Source organism: Mauremys mutica, chromosome 3 (assembly GCF_020497125.1).
Source record: "Mauremys mutica isolate MM-2020 ecotype Southern chromosome 3, ASM2049712v1, whole genome shotgun sequence".
NCBI classification, from domain to species: Eukaryota; Metazoa; Chordata; order Testudines; family Geoemydidae; genus Mauremys; species Mauremys mutica.
This window is the reverse complement of record NC_059074.1, coordinates 154994799-155009624: the sequence shown is the minus strand read 5'-3', so window position 1 is coordinate 155009624 and position 14826 is coordinate 154994799.

Below are 14826 nucleotides of genomic sequence, written 5' to 3'. Positions count from 1 at the left end.
CAGTGCCCCTCCCCAGCATGTAAACCGGTTGAGTTGGGGGGTGAGGGCTTTTACATATCGAACCCTGCCGGGTTCATGGGGAGGATGATTGTGGAATTAATTGCCCCAGCTTTTTAGAGTTTAATTGTTTTTTGTTTTTCAAGTTTGAGAAAACTCAGCCAAAGGGTTTGTTGAGTATTCTCAAGGGGGGAGTTGTGTGTTATTTAGGCATAAATTTAGGTAATTTGGGAGAATGGCTTTGAATTTATGTGACCCTAAGAATTTTTATGTAAAGTGCCTTTGTTAGTTTATTTAGACTTTTTGTTAATTTTGTGTCATGTGCTGATTATTGGCCGTTGTAGACTGCTTGATATTAGATGTGGTCTATATTATAATAGACAGCGTATTTGGAAGGGAAAACAGGATCGGGCCCAAGCGGACAGGCAACAGATAAGGCTTGGAAAGCTGGCTGAAAAACTCTTGAGGGCGTAGCGAGACTAAAAGTTTAACTCTATGGTTGCCAGAGGGAATAAAGGTTGAATTTTGTAAAAATGCTTAGAGAAAAGTTTTTGGTGTTTTGAAATGTTTGTAAATAAATTTAGGCAAGAAATTAGTTTGCAATTGTTTGGCCATGAATATTTTGTTGCATTAGTTGAAGATTGTATATTGTGCTATGTAATTGTAATTGTATTAGGCTAAGGGCATATAAGTGGTGATGGTTTTTTTTTTAGTGTTTAAAATTAGAAGCTAATAGTAAGAAATTTTAAGCTGTGATTAGCTTTGAATTTTAGGAGTAAGCTAGGAAGCAATTGTATTAATGTAAATGATTTACCTGATGAAGTAATTTTTTTGTTTTGCCTGCTAGCTATATAGGGTTTTGGTATATTTTAAGTAATGATTAATTGCCCAGTAGGGGTAGTTTTGTTTTTGTTTTTTAGATATTGAAGAAAATTGGTGTTAGCTGCATAGCATTTAATGTACCATGTAATTATTTATGGAGTTTAAATTTATGTTTCATGTTTTATGTTTGTTTGTGATGTGTGTTTCTGGCCAGAAAGAATTGTGATTTTGTTAAAATGTTTATGTGGTTTATGTTGTGTTTTTCCTGCTAGGACCCCCCCCCCCCCAGTGTCAGTTTGATCACCTGACACATGGGGGATGGATTGGTAATAGAAATTTGTCACGATTTGGTGTGCAATAGAGATTGGGGGAACCCTGCAGAATTTATACCATTTATGTGTTTGAATTTGTGTATTTATGTTTGTTTTGTTTGATGTTGTTGGTGTTGTATGTTATGAATTGCATGGTTATGGATAAGTCTTATACATTGAGGAAGCATTATTTGGCTTTTAGTTTTGTTTTGCTTAATTGGTTATTGTTAATTTTTTATGTGTTTAGGAATAGGGGGGAGATGTCCGGTTGCATCTTCCCTATGCTGCCTTGGTGGAAAATTACAGCAGCGTGGTCACAAGAACAGAGGGATGAGATAAAGTTGTTATGAGAAAGTAGGGAACTGCCAGAGCGAGGCAAAGGCCAGGTGGCCTAATTGGATTAGATACGGTGCATGGGAAATGGGAAGACAGTAAGCCAGGTGGATTCCGGCGAAGTGGGTCCGGCCTTGGCTGATTTTGGCGCAGAGTGCCATAAATACTATGGCCTTCTGCTTGCTGCCCCATGTTGCTGCAGTGGAAGCCCTTATTGGAAATCTGCTTTGTGGCTGTTTGCACATTGGCAGAACCCTCCTGGCCCCTTGGGCCACTTGCGTTACCTGGAGGAGGGATGTATAGGTAAAAATAGGGCACTGCGGAAGATATTGTTACAGTTTAGTTAGGCAGCTGGTGTTTAGATTTGCTTTTAGTTTTGCTGTTTAATAGATTGTAGTAATGTGATGCTATGAATTGGGAATGTTTTGCTGTGCCTTCCCTTTTTTATTATGAGAAGAGGGGGGAAGTGTCGGATTGTTTTGCATAAGAGTGTGGGAAACTGATATGCAAGTCTCAAGGATGAGGCTCGTTCTTATCTGCTGGGAGGCAATAACAGAATAATAAATTAAAGGGTTGGCCAGGATGTTAAATAGCCAATGAAGTTACAGCTGTGCTTGTTTGTACCTTATTAACCAATTAGCAATTGCTTGATTGCTTGCTTTAAGTGTATAAAGATGTATGCTGGAGAGAAATAAAATGACTCTGCTTTAAATCATATTGATGGTCGAGCTCTGTCCACGCACGCCTGCGCTGCAACAAGCTACCCACAGTGCAACGCTCCAGAAATCGACGCTAGCCTCGGTACATGGAGGCACACCACCAAATTAATGTGCTTAGTGTGGCCGCGTGCACTCAGCTTTATACAATCTGTTTTACAAAACCGGTTTATGTAAAATCGGAATAATCCTGGAGTATAGACATACCCTGAGACTTGCACTGTTTCAGTATTGTAACTTCTGTTCATTGTTTACCATTCATTACACTTACCTACATTGTAACTTCTGTTCACTGTTTGCCATATTGTAATTCAAACTCCATTTTAAAATGCTCACTCCATTTTGTAAAAGCTTGCTGCAACTTTCATTTTTGCAGAACCCTGCTGTAATCTTATTAGTTTAGTTTAGATGTGTGAATGAGGTATGTATGGATGAGGGAAATCAACCTCCGGCACCAGCCTGTCCTGATGAAATAGAGTTCAAACACCAATGGCTGAAGGTGCAGACAACAGCCCTAACAAAGTATGAAGAGTCCACCCTAAAAAGAAAAGAACCAAGGTACAATAGAAGGAAGATCAAAGCCAGGTCCGAGGCTGAAAGTCATGTCTGCAAGTGACAGGTGATCAATCACACTGAACCCAGAGGCAGCGTGACACAGCAAAACCTATAAACTCTGGGTTCAAACTAAAGCCTACAAAAAGGATGGGTGAGATGGGAAACTTTGGAGGATAACATTCTGCTGCGAATGTGGGAGGGCAGACCCAGCCCTTCCTTGTGCCCGGCTTTCCTGGCCAGTTAGTCGCCACAAGCTACAAACCCAAGCCACAAAATCAAGCCATGGACTCAAGCTATGTTCAGGACTGGTAACTATACAGCAGCTGCAGAACATCTGATGTGTGTGTGCACACGCGTGGATATGTGTATAGGTATTAGGTATTAGTTATTGGTCAAATCAAATTGTGTTATAATAAATGTGGCTTCTTTGCCTTGCCGCCTGAAACGATCCTGTGTAGTTTTGTCTGCATAACATATTCCCCCACTATATTTCCAACAGCAGCAGCTATTATCTGGCAGGTTCATCAACTGAAACTCATCTTTCCAAATGTCATCTTGTGTGTATTTCATTTTGTGCTGAGTGAGAGACGCCAAATGAAGGTAGGGAGTGTGATTGGGCTGGGCAAGTGCAGAGTTTAGTAGAAAGCTCTTCTAACAAGAGATTGTGTGATACTTTTTTACATCAGTCAGCTGCAGTATTCAGCATTAGTTTCTTTTGCTCCTAATGAAAATAGTAGGGTAGGTTTGCTTGTTGTGATAGGCCAGGGGTTTTCAAATATGCATTGCGGCTTGTAAGGGAAAGTCACTAGCTGGCCACGAAACCCCGTTTACCTGAGCATCCACAGGTTTGGCCCTTCACAGCTCTCAGGAACTGCTAATGGTAAGAATTCACCCCCTTTCTGCTACAGGTTGCAAATTGCTACAGATAGCAGTTTCTCACACCATAGGCATGTGAGACTGCTATCTGTAGGAATTAGCTTCATGAGACAGCAGTGTTAGAGGTAGCACATCCCTGCAGATTGCAGTTTCTTACACATTTGTGTGTGTGAAAATGCTATCTGTAGGATCGTGCTACCTGCAGCAGCGACAGGTCCTCCTTTGCTAAAAAAGGCCATCTGATGTAGCTAATTCAAGCAGTCTCACATGTAAAACCAAGCTGCAGGGGGCGCTCTGCCAGCGCCACGGGGGCGGCAGCCAGGGTGCCTTCGGCGGCTTGCCTGCAGGAGGTCCACCGAAGCCGCAGGACCAGCGGACCTCCCGCAGGCAAGCCGCTGAACGCAGCCTGCCTGCCGTGCTTGGGGCGGCGAAATGCCTAGAGCTGCCTCTGCTTGTGGATGGCAGGGGGGAGAAAAAGAATGGTCAACATGGTCTATCTTGCCTTTAGTAAGGCTTTTGATACTGTCTCCCATGACCGTCTCATAAACAAACTATGGAAATGCAACCTAGATGGAGCTAAAATAAGATGGTTGCAAAACTGGTTGGGAAATAGTTCCGACAGTAGTTATCAGTGATTCACAGTCAGGCTGAAAGGGCATAATGAGTGGGGTTCTGCAGGGATCAGTTCTGGAAATGCTTCTATTCAAAATCTTAATCAATGATTGAGATAATGGCATAGAGAGCACACTTAACAAGCTTGGAAGGGTTGCAAGTGCTTGGGAGGATAAGATGAAAATTCAAAATGATCTGGACAAACTGGCGATATAGTCTGAAGTAAATAGGATGCAATTCAAAAAGGAGAAATGCAAAGTACTCCATTTAGAAACAAATCAGCTGCACACATACAAAATGGAAATGACTGCTTAGGAAGGAGTACTGCGGAAAGGGATCTGGGGCTCATAGTGGACCACAAGCTGAATATGAGTGAACAGTGTAACGCTGCTGCAAAAAAACAGAACATCATTCTGGGATGTATTAGCAGGAGTGTTGTGAGCAAGACATGAGAAGTAATTTTTCTGCTCTACTTTGCGCTGATTAGGCCTCAAGTGGAGTATTATGTCCAATTCTTGGCGCCACATTTCAGGAAAGATATGGACAAATTGGAGAAAGTCTGGAGAAGAGAGGGGAAAAAAAATGTAAGGTCTTGAAAACATGACCTATGAGGGAAGATTTAAACATGATAAGTATGTAAAAGTTTTCAAGTATGTAAAACTCAAGTAACTTTTTTTTTTTTTTACAAAAGCTGTTTCTTACAATCTATACATATCAATAACTGCTACAGATAGCACATTTCTACATGTAGCAATTTCACACAGATTATAGTGCAAGAAAGTGCTACCTGTAGGCATTTGCTACCTCCAGCAGCAGTTTGTAAGAAATTGCTATTGTATAAATCTAATGCAGTGTTTCCCAAACTTGGGACACTGCTTGTGTAGGAAAAGCCCCTGGTGGGCTGGGCTGGTGTGTTTACCTGCTGCGTCCGCAAGTCTGGCCGATCATGGCTCCCACTGGCCGCGGTTCACTGCTCCAGGCCAATGGGGGCTGCTGGAAGCGGTGGCCAGTACATCCCTCAGCCTGCGCTGCCTCCAGCAGCTCCCATTGGCCTGGAGCAGCGAACCGTGGCCAGTGGGAGCCGCGATCGGCCGGACCTATGGATGCGGCAGGTAAACACACCGGCCCAGCCCACCAGGGGTTTTCCCTACACAAGTTTGGGAAACAACTGATCTAATGTATCAGTAAGTGCTACCAGTAGCACATTCCTACGCAGAGCAGTTTACTACACTATACAGGGTCCCCAGGCCCTGAATTTGCTGAAGCCCAGGCACCCTGGGCGCATACTACTCACCACCCCTGACCAAGAAACACCCGCTGTTATACACAGACAAATCAGCATTGTGCTTGTGGGTTTTCTTTAGTAACGTAAGTACCAACCTACTTTTAAAGCTGCCCTGGAGTTGCTGCAGTTAATTCCAGATAAAAATGTTTGAGAAAGGCATAATAGAAAGGTAGCTCAGGCTTCTAACCACCAGGTGTCACTCTTTCCTTTCTATAAGCATAGGTAAGGCAAGAACTCTAGCAACCTCAGTGGTTCCCAAGACAAGTATGTTGTTTTCTATTCTTTGCTTTCACTCCGTGAGCCCTTACTCGGGGTGTAGGACAGTCTGTGTACAGTCATCACCTGGACTCCTATTTAACCAGATAAAAACATTATCCAGGGAATTCATGCAAACAGCACGATTCCCTTTTTATTGAATCCAGAATTAAGTTTTGTGGTGCACCCACTATATCTTTGAGCAACCTTTTGCTTTTACTTTGAAGTCCAGGCACTGGACTCATCCCAGTCAGCCTGTTACACTGTTCTAGTTCTGAGATGAGTAATCACAGGAAGAAAGACTCTGTATTCTCTCAAAAGCTGGCAATAGATCTCCTGCTCCGGGAGGGGGACGAGCAGAAGGGTTCTCAGCAAGCCAGTATAATCCAGTTGCACTGGGCCAAATTCTCTGCTGGTGTAAATTGGAGTCGCTCCATTGAAGACAGTGGAGAAGCACCTAGAAGTATGGATGCTTCTTGCATACTCAACTTATCTGGCACTCTTGACTCTGCCAAACTGGTCTTCCTTGTGTGCATGGGCGCCAACTTATATGGGCTCGTGGAGCTAAAGCCCCAGGAATATTCAAAATCAGGGGCTCTGCTCCACCAATATTTGGAGCTAGGTTTCGCCCCTTTAAATCCCAGCCGCGGCGGGGAATCAGAGGGCTCTGGGCTGCCCGCTGCTGCAGGGAGCCCAGAGCCTTTTAAATCCCATCTGCGGCTGGGAATCAGAGGGCTCTGGGCTGCCTGCAACCGCAGGGAGCCCAGAGCCCTTTAAATCTCAGCCGCGGCTGGGAATCAGAGGGCTCTGGGCTCCTCGCTGCGGCGGGGAGCCCAGAGCCTTTTAAATCCCAGCCGCGGCCGGGAATCAGAGGGCTCTGGGCTGCCCGCTGTGGCGGGGAGCCCAGAGCCTTTTAAATCCCAGCCGCGGCCGGGAATCAGAGGGCTCTGGGCTGCCTGCAACTGCGGGGAGCCCAGAGCCCTTTAAATCTCAGCCGCGGCTGGGAATCGGAGGGCTCTGGGCTGCCCGCAGGGGCAGAGAGCCCAGAGCCCTTTGAATCCCAGCCGCGGCGGCTGGGATTTAAAGGGCTCAGGGCTCCCCGCGGCTGCCAGCAGCTCAGAGCCCTTTGAATCCCAGCCCCTGGCTGCTGATTGCCCCCTCCCCAGACCCCTGCCCCAACTGCCCCCCAGGACCTCCACCCCCTATCTAAGCACCACTGGTCCTTGTCCCGTGTTACCCACTCCCGAGACAACTGCCCCTATCTAAGCCTCCCTTCTCCTTGTCCCCAACTGCCCCCTCCTGAGACCCCACCCAACTTCCCCCCAGGACCCCACCCCCTACCTGTCCCCTGATAAACCCCCTGGACTCCCATGCCTATCCAATTGCTGCCTGTCCCCTGACTGCCCCTCCGAACCTCTGCCCCATCCAACCCGCCCTGCTCCTTGTCCCTTGACTGGCCCCTGGAACCCCCTACCCCTTCTCCAACCTTGTAATCTTGTGGCACTGACGCGCTGTAGCTTCATTTTATATCGGCTTACAGGGCGGGAGTGGGGGGGGCACCACCATTTTGGGCCCCACCAAAAATTATACAAACCTGCCGCCTATGCTTGTGTGATGTACAGTGCTTCCTTTCCACTACATCAATACTGGAGAATTGGCCTGTTTCATGGAATCTCTGCATCTTTGCTTATGATCCTGGTTGCGAATTGCACAAAAGTGCACAAAACTGAGAAAAGAAAGGTTTTTACCTAACTTTTTCTGAACCAGTGAATGTTCCCCTTGAGTTTGGATTTTGGATAAAAGTTTAACAGGATGTGTGTGCATTAATTTATCAGTACTGTTCACTCCACCCTAATTCTGTTATGGTTATTTTTGCCCTGCATGACAAATACACAGCATTGGCAGCCTTGGATGGTCACACCGTCTCTTTGAATGGTATCTGTCTATTTTGGTAACTCTGATGGCATCCATCATCCTCATATCTGAACATCTCAAACAATGAAGTTATCTCTACAACACTGTTGTGAGGAAAAGCAGCATTCTTTCTAATCTTCAATTCCCCATCTATAAAATGGAGAGATTAAACCATAGGGAAAGGTAGGAGGCCAAATGTAGGCTGCTAGATAAGAGATTAAAGTCCAGAATGTCTATGGTAGCGTTCTCTGAAATGTTTCCAGTTCCACATGCAGAGCCACTTAGACAGGCCAAACTGCAGGATCTTATTGAATGAATGAGACAATGGTGTCCAGAGGCGAGATTTAGGTTTATTAGGAACTGGGGAACCTTTTGGGAAAGGACGAGCCTGTACCGGAAGTCCATACATGTTCTGTCTAAACCAAACTGGAACCAGATTGCTGGTATGTACAATTTAAAAAAAGTCATAGCGGAGTTTTAAACTAAGAGCTGGGGGAAAACTGACAGGTACAGAGGAGCACATGGTTCGGACAGACACATCCCTTAAGGGAAGATTTATTAAAGGGGATACTCTAGATCCTAGTAGAGGTGAGGATTGAAGTTGATAAAGTACAGGTAGGAACTGAAGAGAAATAGTCAAATGAAAAAAAGAATCCAATTCAATTACATCACATGAAGGCAGACAACTAAATATTGATAATCAATGGGACACAGTAATTCCAGGGTAGAAAATATATTGGAATGACAGACGAGGTCATGCTGGAACCTGATGACAGAACAAGGAGTAATGGTCTCAAGTTGCAGTGGGGGAGGTTTAGGTTGGATATTAGAAAAATCTTTTTCACTAGGAGGGTGATGAAGCACTGGAATGGGTTACCTAGGGAGGTGGTGGAATCTCCTTCCTTAGAGGTTTTTAAGGTCAGGCTTGACAAAGCCCTGGCTGGGATGATTTAGTTGGGGATTGGTCCTGCTTTGAGCAGGGGGTTGGATTAGATGACCTCTTGAGATCCCTTCCAACCCTGATATTCTATGATGAGGGCATGGCACTATATTTGAAAGAAAGCATAGACTCAAGTATGGTAAAAATATTAAATGAATAAAACAGTACCATAGAATCTCTATGGATAATCAAGGTGCTGAAATGAGCACTCAAGGAAGACAAGGCCATTGCGGAGAAGCTAAATGAATTCTTTGCATTGGTCTTCACTGGGGAGGATGTGAGGGAGATTCCCACACCTGAGGAACTGTCTGAGATTGAGGGAAAATAGGAGGTTTTGAAATAAGCTGATTAAACAAAGCGTAGCAAGTCACCAGGACCAGATGGTATTCAACCAAGAGGTCTGAAAGAACTCAAATATGAAATTCCAGAACTACTCACTACTCATATTGCTTAAATCAGCCTCTGTACCAGATGACTGGCAGTTAGCTAACATTTTTAAATGATTTAAAAAAGGCTCCAGAGGAGATCCTGGAAGGTACAGGCCAGTAAGCCTAACTTCAGTACCAGGCAAAATGGTTAAAACTATGGTAAAAGGACAGAATTATCAGACACAGATGAATATCGTATGTTGCGGGAGAGTGAACATGGTTTTTATAAAGGGAAATCATGCCTCACCAATCTACTAGAATTCTTTGAGTGGGTCAACAAACATGTTAACTAGGGTGATCCAGTGGATATCATGTCAAAGGCTTTCTGAAAGTCCAAGTCCAAGGTCCCTCACCAAAGGCTCTTATGCAGAGTAAGCAATCGTGGCATAAGAGGGAAGGTCCTCTCTTGGATCAGCAATTAGTTAAAAAATAGGAAACAGTAGGAATAAATGGTCAGTTTTCACAGTGGAGAGAGGTAAATAGTGGGGTTCTCCAAGGATCTGTGCTGGGACCTGAGTTGTTCAACATATTCATAAGCGGCCTGGAAAAAAGGGGTAAACAGTGAGGTGACAAAGTTTGCAGACAATAGAAAATTACTCATGATAGTTAAGTCCAAAGTTGACTGCAGATGGTTACAAAGAGGCGTCAAAACTGGGTGACTGGATAAGAAAATGACAGATGAAATTCAATGTTAATAAATGCAAAGTAATGCACATTAGAAAGAAATAATCCCAACTATACAGACAAAATGATGTGATCTAAACTAGCTGTCACCTCTCAAGATAGATCTTGGACACATCATGGTAGTTCTCCCAAAACAGTAATGTGCAGCGGCAGTCAATAAAGCTAACAAAATGCTAGGAACCATTAGGAATCAGATAGATAAGATGACAGGAAATATCATAATGTCACTATATAAATCTATGGAACGCCCACACTTTGAATACTGTGTGCCATTCTGGTCGCCACATCTCAACAAAGAGAAATTAGAATTGGAAAAAGCACAGAGAAGGGCAACAAAAGTGACGAGAGGTATGAAACAGCTTTCATATGAGGAGAGGTTAAAAAGACTGGGACTGTTCATCTTAGAAAAAGGGGTATGATAGAGCTCTCCACAACATTCATGATTTTAGAGAAAGTGAATAAGGAAGTGTTACTGACCCCGTCATCTAACACAAGAACCAGGGGTCACCCAATGAAATTATTCGGCAACAGGTTTCAAAACATAGTCCTTCACGCAAAACACAGTCATCCTGTGGAACTCGTTACCAGTGGATATTGTGAAGGCCAAAAATATAACTGGGTTCTAAAAAGAATTACATGAAGTCATGGAGGATAAGTCCATCAATGTCTATTAGCCAAGATGGTCAGGGACGCAAGCCTATGCTCAGGGTGTTCTTAAACCTTTGACTGCCAGAAGCTGAGACTGGATGGCAGGGGCTGGATCTCTCGATAATTGCCCTGTTCTGTTCATTCCCTTGGAAGCATCTGTCATCAGCCACTGTCAGAGAACAGGATGCTGGACTAGACAGACCATTGGTCTGCCCCAGTGTGGCCATTCTTCTGTTCTTAAAGCTTAAAGGAACCTAAGGGAGTTAGGTGTTAAAAACTGCATGTTAAGAGCTGCCGGGGGAGTGATCTACAATGCATAACATGGTGTTGTATTGATCCTACAAAACCCAGGCACTATGCTACATATTTCTGAGTGCCATCTACTGGCCCCTTATCTATTAACTATTTACATATATACAGTAGAGTGCACACACACTTCTGTAACAGTAGGCTCCCAAATCCCAGCCTAAATTTTCAAAACTGTCCAGCTGCTCAGCATCTCTGAAAATTCAGCCCCGGGTATGTCAGTTTGGGCACCCCAAATCATTGGACACTATTGGCAATTGAAGTATAAATGGACTTGCCCAGGGTCCCACAGGAAATCTGTGGGACAGCTGGGAACCTTACCCCTTGTATCCCAGTTCAGTGCCTTGCCCACCAGACCATCCTCCCTCCTTTACTGACTCTTCCCTCTCTTCTTTTTCAAAGCAGGCTGGGGGAGGGGGTGGACACCTTAGTATTTGTCTATCATTCCGCTTCATTGCCAGGAATGCACTTCATTCATTTTGTTTCCCTTCTGAAATATATAAACGTTCACTCAGCCCAGCTGCTTCCCTTGTGTTATTACAATAATGCTTTTCCTGCATCTCCTGGAACATAAAAAACCCCAAACCCTATTTTTAAAATAGAAAAAGAAAATAACTCATAGTACATTCTCAGTTCTATTTTCCTTGGAGTTTGACTTATGAAATATTCCTGAAGTCTGTGGCTGGGAGCGGGACAGGATGGTGATTTGGGTCTGAAAACAGGTAGCCAGCAAATAATTTAATGAACCTAATGGTTCATCTCATTACTCAAGTTCTCATACTTTTTCTCCTGTTAAATATCCTATGATGTTTTCCCATAGCCATCAATATGGCAGAACCCTAACCTAGAAGGAGAGAGTAGTCCATTCATTGGCTCCTCTGCTGAAGCTACTGATAAAGGAACATGTTTTGCTTATTGTGACAATGGATTTAGTAGTGTTGTTACCTGGCCACTAGGATCTGGATGAAAAAAAACTCTCATGCCATCTGCCATCAGACAGTTAAGGCAGGAGGAGAGCCCAAGGCCTATGCACCACAGTGGGGGCTGGTCCACAATTAGGCATCCTAGTCACTACCGTAACAAATAATAAGTAATAGTAACAATAGCATAGGATACTATTGCCATCCTTAAAGCTAATCTCAGATTTACGGGTTTTGCTCATCAGGGCATTGGTGGCCTTCAGGATAAGCTGCAAGAGTCATGTGTTCTCCCAGGCTTTTTCTGGGGAGGGTTTTGGTAGGGATTATTTTGGGGTGGAAGTTAGGGAAAGGATGTATACTATGGCTGAAGAGCTGCTGAGGGTTAGGACGGGTATGTTGTAGATGTGTTTATTTCTTAAAGATAGTGGGGGTTCTGGGATGGCTGTTTTGTTTTAAGACTGAAGAGCTTTTGTGACGAAGATCCTTTTAAATGTGCATTCGACACAATGGACTGAATTTTAAAATAACCCCCTGTAACCGGCCAAGCCAAAAATCTCTATGCCTTTAATTTATAATTTCTAAGTACTCTTCAGCAACGAAAGCCAACACATGAGATATTAACAGGCACACTAGACCAGGGCCTCAGCTGGCATTAATGGATATAGCTCTCTGGTGTTCCTCAGCTGGTGTTAATCAATGGATCTGTCCCCTTTTTGCCTCTACACTAATCAACAGACCTTGCAAGCCAATAATAAAACAAATGTAAAAATCAACAGCATATACACTGCGTGAAACATACCTGTATCCAAGCAGCCCTGGCAAAATCCTGTTTTATTTGTGTGCATAAAATAACTTTTCTTTTTAGCCCTGCAAAAAGCTGCTTGTTCTTAAGCAAAATGTTTCTTCGTGAGCCATAAAAATTCTTTTGGTGGCATCATGTCTAAAAACTCTGTGTGCTCCGTCTGTGTATGCTCTAAGTAATAAATTGCATAGAGGTGGGTTGTAATTTTGTAGTCTGGCAAAGAGCGAGATAGTGGTTGAGTCAACCTGCCAGGGAATAGGGGTTTTGTTGTTACTGTGCTTTTTTTTTTTTTTTATTAAAAAGAGAAGTCAAACAAACACTTATTTTCAAACAAATGTATTTGCCAAAGACAGCCCACGCAGTCATTGGTCCTTCTGGAGCTGCACTGAATCATGAGGCACTGCTGTACAGAAAATGAAGACAGCCAAGAGGGAAAAAAAATCCTTGCTCACGTCAGACTAATGATTAGAGGCACCAAATTGCTTTGTTTTTTTCCAAACAACTGATCACCTTAATTAGATGAGTCAGACCACTAAGGATGGAAGATGCAGGCCAAGGAGCCCATTGGCATCTGATTCAATCTTTTAAACTAACAGGATTATCTCTTTCCATGGGGGAGGATATTTCCCCCACTTGGCTGTACAACAGAGTGCTATGGTCAGGTGCATCGTGATGTTTTCACCATACAAGTATTGGCCAATATTGGACATGATGGACCAGTGGTCTAATCCAGTCCTGCAAACCCTATTCTCTTTTCCAAAATCTAAGTTGCAAGACAGTGCACATGGCGATGTTCTCAGTGACACTAAATGGAGGGAATGGCAGGGGAGGAAGGTTTGGAGGAAAGATTAAGAGACATCCTGAAGGCGATGCCACCAAGTCAGGCTGAGGTGAGAGAGAGGTTAGGCTGAGGGACACAAGTCAAGAGCAGATAGGTAGACCTGCAAGCCATTGGTATAACACCGGTAGTTGGAGCCATGTAAGCAGTTAGGAGGAACCAAGAAAAGACTGTAAAGGAACAATTTTTTCCCCATGTCTGGATCCTGGAATTTCATCAAAATATGAAAAATTTCAACCCTCATCCCAGCCATTTAGAGACCTAAGTGAGAGCACTGTCAGTGCAGTGGAGAGAGCAGAAACCAGGCTGGAGGGGATCTGGTACGGAGCTGGAGGAGGGGAACCCGAGGCAGCAGTTGTATATGGCATTTTCTATAAGATTGGAACTCAAGGGAGACGGGGCAGTGGCTGGTGAGAGGCAGGTGGGAGCAAGGATCGGGGGGCAGTTTTTTGAGAATGGAGGAAAGCAGATTACTGCTAATGTACAGAGTGACAATGAACTTGAAAGCATTGCCTGGATCACAGAAGTATTCTTATGTTCCCACAGACACTAGCAAGGTCTGCAGAAGTGGGCACAAATTATTCCACTTCATGGCCAGGATAACATTTGCTTCCTGAATAAGTTATTTAGGCACGATTCTGAAGTCTTCATATGGAGGGATTAGGTTTTGAGCATCCCATTCCCTTTTCCCCAGCTATGTTTCTTTCTCTATTACTATGGGAAGGACCCATGGAAAACACACAGAATCACAAAGCCATCCCTTTTATGGCATTTCAGAATGCTGGGGGCAGTTCATATAGGTGCATATGAAAGAGATGCCAGTTGCACATGCATCTTTCTCTATTTTTTGCTGTGCACAACTCAAGCCAGAATTTGGGTCCTGGAGCAGACCTCAAAGGCCTGTGCTTTCCCCTTTATTTTAGTCACAGGAAGGGAACACTCCACAGAAGCACTTTTGCAGTGCTTTGTGACTGGCCATTGCAAAAGCTAAGCAGCAAATAGAAAGATGATGTTTCCTGACCACATAAGAGAAGGAAGGGAAAGAGCACATGAAAGCAGATGAAAGCAGGGACCTATGAACAAGCCAATAGGCAGGCCATGAAAGAGGAGGAGGAAAACAAATGGAATGGAGAGCCATGAATAAGAGATGCAGGAAAATCCACCAGGAATGCAGATAAGGATATACAATGACAGATGGGCCAGATGCTTTGCAATCAAGTTTACCCAAGACAGGGTAAAACAGAACCTTTTCCTCCCATAGTAAGGTATGATCATTTGCCTTCCTTTGTGGCTCTGCAGTACATGATTATAGTCCTCAACCAAGAGGAGTAATAAGGACAATATTGGGCTGAGTGTGCATATACCTTTAAGTAGATGAGATTTTTAGTCTAATGAGAGAAGAGAAAGCGAGCAGACTGACTGCTGAGCAAGGACTAGCCCTCAGTCAAGGAGAAGCAGATAGCTATTGCTCTGCTACTCACTCAGGTTTGCTCAAGATATTGAGATGCTTTTGATTCACATATGCAGAGCCATTAGGAAAACAATGTGGAGACTTTAATAGTAGTAAAGTGATTGATTGGAGAC